Source organism: Podarcis erhardii (assembly GCF_964252035.2).
Source record: "Podarcis erhardii genome assembly, chromosome: 9".
Taxonomy (NCBI): Eukaryota; Metazoa; Chordata; class Lepidosauria; order Squamata; family Lacertidae; genus Podarcis; species Podarcis erhardii.
The window spans coordinates 64923135-64928268 of NC_138512.1; the positions used below are offsets into that span (position 1 = coordinate 64923135).

A 5134-nucleotide genomic window follows, 5' to 3' on the forward strand; every position below is an offset into this window, starting at 1 on the left:
TTTTTGAAAAAAAAACCCCCTGCTTTTCAGGAGCTAAACCCTTTCAAAGAACATCTTGTTCTTCAGTTCCTTTTTAGATGTTCCTTGTCTTTCAGAGCCACTGAAAAATGCTATCTGAGACGCACAGAGTTAACTTGGATGGGGACATGTTGCCCAGTGGGTATTCAGTGTTCAGTTGCACAACGGTTGAAGTTCCTAAGGGATTTCTCTTCCTCCCCACAAGTTAGCAAGAAGTTGAGGGTACACTTTGGAAGGGAGATTTTTGTAAGGGAACGGGTAGGGTTATATTTGGACTTGCCACTCATCTTAATCAGAATTTCACTTTAGAAGCAAATGCTGGAGGGAAGCAAAAGGTTTAAATGAGGTAAGTAGAGTTTCTCCAGGAAATTCTACACTCCCCCACTTCAAATGTAACATGGGGGGGGGGGACCAAGGGAACAATCAGCATTCCTTTGCAGGACTTCAATAGGTTGCATGTAATCGAGAAATTCCGCAGGCCAAGAATATGATTCAGAGTGTTGTGTCACAGAGACCATTCACACCTCTAGATCAGTGTTTCCCAACCTTTGGTCTCTAGCTGTTTTCGGACTACATTTCCCACCATCCCTGACCACTGGTACTGCTAGCTAGGGATGATGGGAGTTGTAGTCCAAAAGCAGCTGGACACCCAAGGTTGGGAAACACTGCTCTAGGTCATGGGTAGCCAACATGGCAGCTGCAGGTATTGTGGATTGCAGATCCCATAATCCTGACAATTGGCCATGCTGGCTGGGACTGCTGGAACATGGAGCCCCAGGAACACCTGGTATTTACTGTTGGTAGTAGAGGCTGTCCACAATAGTTCTTCATTTCTGACATAGATACTTTGAACATTAATACTTGGAATTGAAAACGACCACCCCAAAGCAGTAAGAGTTGTTTCACAGTGGGACGTTCTCCCTGGAAAGGTGGTGGACCTTCATTGAAGGTTTTCAAGCAGGGGTTGTGTGGGCCTTCAGACATGGGTGCTTTAGTTGAGACTCCTGCATTGCAGGGGTTTGGACTATAGATGACTCACAATGCCCCTTCCAACTCTACAATTCTGTGATTCTACGAAAACCCAGAATTAAGCCGCTATAAAGTTACCTGGCACTGAGGTGTAGCAGTGCTGAGCTCTTTTAGCTGAACCCTGATCGCAATGTGAACCCGTGGACTTGCTGCTAGATGCCAGTACTATAATTAGAGCCACACCTTTTGCATAAATCATTCCAGTTTCACTTCTGCACAGCTGTTCACAAAGCTTCCTTTGGTCATGTACCTGTTGAAAACCACAAAGTACTTTGGAAACGGTGCCCTGGGTCCTGTTCTGGTGTTATCTTGTGTGTATTCTACATGTTTGTATATATGATATATATAGAGAAATGATATATCTACTTTATAAGTAAAAGAATATGTTAAAAAATGTTTGCATGCAGTGCTGTTTTGCTTAGTCGCTGCAACGGCACATGTGAAAACGGTTTCTCTCTTTGCTACTTCCCAGATTGTTGGGACCTGGGCTGAGAGTATATGTCCCTATAGAGTCAGGGTGATGCATTATCCCATGTGAGGAGAATATTGACATCTCTCTCAGTTGGTTTTTTTTGCCCTTGGAGATCTTGTATAAAAACAGCAACCTTTTTGTGCGCGTCCAATTGGTGCACAGCTGCTGAAGCGTGGGTCATTTGGGATCCGGAAGGGTGGGCTCACGCTTGCTCCATCAACACACACGGGGGCCAGGAACAGAGAGCCCCCCCCCACAAAATGGTCACTGCCTGTCTCCAAATTTGGCTACCTACGGTAGTTCTGTGACATTGTGTTAATCGGATGATCCCTCATTGGCTGGGATTGTTCCATTGGCTCAAAGGCTGCATTAGAAGAAAAAATTGTCACAGTCCTTACAAAGTTTCTGCCACCAGCACTTAAGTCTTCTAGCCCACTAATGTCTACCAACACAACAAACCAACCAACCTATGGTCACGTAAAGCATACTCAATAAACACACAAAACATAACCGGCTGTGTTCTTAGATAAATAAGGTATACTATTCATTGTGTCAAATCATAAATTTCAACAGAAGTAGCTCATAAAGTTCAACTAATGAACAAAGTAGAAGACCCAGTGGATCAGATCATTCTCTAATCAGTTCATGCATAAGGTCCACCTGTGTAATAGTGTCTAGTCCACCTGTCTGTTCATAAGGCCCAAACAATCCACATGAAAGGTTGTTACAGTTCCAAAGAATCCTTTTGCAGAGTCTAAAGACAAGGATTTCCGGAATATTGACCTGGTTTCGCCATCCTGGGCTTCATCAATACAGTGGTGCCTCGCAAGACGAAATTAATCCGTTCCGTGAGGCTCTTCGTATAGCGGTTTTTTCGTCTTGTGAAGCGAGCCCATTGACAGCTTAGCGGATTAACGCTATTAGCGGTTTAGTGGCTTTTAGCGGATCAGCTGATAAGCGGCTTATCAGCGGATAAGCGGTTTAGCGGCTTAAGAAAAGGGGGGGGGGAAAGGGGGAAAACCCGCAGGAACTCGCAAGACATTTTGTCTTGCGAAGCAAGCCCATAGGGAAATTCGTTTTGCGAAGCGCCTCCAAAACGGAAAACCCTTTTGTCTAGCGGGTTTTCTGTCTTGCGAGGCATTCGTCTTGCAGGGCACCACTGTAGTTAAAGCTCTAAGTAATACAAATAAATACAATATCGTGATCTCACACATTTTACAGCAAAAAATAAAATAAAACCATAAATAACTACGTGCCATATGTGATATTGCAGGACAGTGGATCTTATGGCACAGTAGTAGCTGGGGTAAGCAGCAACTGTTACAAACTAGGGTTGTATGGACAAACACAATATTGATTTACAGGTGTTGGCAATCCACAGATACAGAATATCTTCCTTAAAGTGACCCATATGGCACAGCAAAAGTAAAACAAACTTAATCCATGTTCAGATGTTATACATATAAACATTAATACAAATTCATACATTAATGTAAACAATTTTTGGATCTAAAGTAATAGCAATCCACAAATGCACAATTTTGTACTCAAAGTTTGATACAATGAATAGTATACCTTATTTTTATCTAAGAACACAGCCGGTTACGTCTTGTGTGTTTATTGATGATTCACTAATGTGTACCGGCATGTCACGGAATAAATGCAACAGTTGCATGTCCCAAACTGCTTGCGCAGAAATAATCACCAGTGGCTACCTGCAGAGAGGCATTGAACGTGCTGTATGCAAACTGCGCCCCAGGCCTTGTTTTTGTTGGCTGAAAATGCCTTTTCTTTCATTGTGTGCCGGAAGAACTTTGCCTGTATTTTGCACAAAACTTGGAGCTTTGGTATGCGAATGGGTGGTTGATTTGGTTACAAGGGATTTGATCAAACTAAATGTTGGCAGTGGGGAGCAAACTTAAAGTATTCAACCAAACTGAATTAATAGGTGCTAGTTTTTAGGGTGGGTGAGTGGGTTTCTGAGACTGGGGATGGGGGAAGTTCATTTGCTTTTGATATTACTAAACCATAGATCCTTTTATCACGTTGCTGAATGTACTGGAGAGAGGGAGACCCTCTCCTGGAGTGTCAAAGTTGGGAAGTCGCCGTGCGTCCCCAAAGGCGAGATGACAATGTAAGGAAATTCCTGGATATGTAGAGTGTGACTTGGCAGCTTCATGCATCATAACTGACTTGTTGGAAGTACTGAAGTGCACTTGTGTAAATTGTGTTGCATACTTTTTGCCTTGGCGAGAATGTAGATATTTGAATGTTGATTGTTCAGGATCTGGGGGAGCAAGCAAACTTGTTGGGTGGTCCAAATGCAGGCTCCCCGCCCCCTGTTGCATTTTTTTGCAGAGGCTGTTGGCAGACCATGGTTAACTGTTTCCGCACTGGGGCTTAATGAGAAACGCAGCGACTCCCTTGCTCTCTGTCAGGAATGTCTGCCGAAGGCAACACCACGGTCTGCTAGCACATATGTTTAAAACAACAGCAGCAGTGTGTGCGATTATTAAAGTTTCTTAATGGTCGCTGTGATTGGATGTGGACATTTCTATTGTGGATTCTGTAGCCCAGCTGCTGCATCATTTTAAACAGTTGCTTTGTTTAAAAAGATTATGTGGAAGCAGGTTGGAGATGGAAGAGTATTTTAATAAACAGCTTGCTCCTAAGGGGATTTGTCTCCTTTCGTTTTTTTCACCTGCATGTCCTTTGATTCGAATTACAAGGAATGGTAGGATTATTATTTTTTTGTATTTTTTAGATTTTCCATTGTTGGGTTGAAATACCGTAAACGACAGACAAATGACAAGTGTCATATGGGAGGCATCTCCCGAGCATATCTCGGGAAGTCCCTTTTATTGAATATTACAGCATTGCCACATATGTGCTTGTTGCTGATTGGTTAACACAAATACAATGCAAGGGTTGCATATAGGCATTAATCATCAATAGATTAAAGGTTGGGAAAGGGAACACAGAATTGGACAGGCGTGAAAACCTCCTTATTAAACTATTACTAGTGATTGATATAGCAGGACTTAAACTATTACTAATGATTGATATATCAAGACTTAAGAGAGCATACATTCCGTAGATGTGGTCAACCATGCATTAAGAACAGGTCAGGATACAATGTTTCATGAACTCAATGTGAACTGAACATTCTAGGGTGGATGAAGAAGGAATGCTTCGTGTGCAGAAGCAAAACTTCCCATCATTCCATCATAAAATTTAATTAAAAAAAGAGAAATAATACACAACAGAAAAGAAACATTAAATCATTATACATTAAATCATTATGCAATATCCAAAAAGGGAAAAGAAAAAACATAAAAAGAGTGGTGGGTTTATTTTATTTTATTTAACTTCCCTCCACTGCTACTCGTCTTCTCGAAAATCAATTTTACCTTTATCATTGCATTCTGATTGTTTTTATTTTCTCTATATACATACATATGTCATTGATAATTTATTGTTTTGATGCATTTACATTATTAATCTAAACATATTAGCATGTCTTTTTTAGAGCAATGTTTTCTCATATAATCATCAAAGCATTGCCCGGAATGGTAGGATTTTTCTGGGGCTTTGCCATCTGGGAGCTGGCCTGGT

The 5134-nt window shown here is 41.6% G+C and overlaps 1 long non-coding RNA gene across 1 annotated transcript; it reads right to left on the reverse strand.

The window, feature by feature from the left end:
• Nucleotides 1–10: 10 nt before the first annotated feature.
• Nucleotides 11–2326, reverse strand: LOC309350412. Its single transcript, XR_014160332.1, has 2 exons — nt 709–2326; nt 11–564 (listed from the first exon to the last, which is right to left on the reverse strand). It is a non-coding gene; the product is annotated as an uncharacterized lncRNA (long non-coding RNA).
• Nucleotides 2327–5134: the final 2808 nt, after the last annotated feature.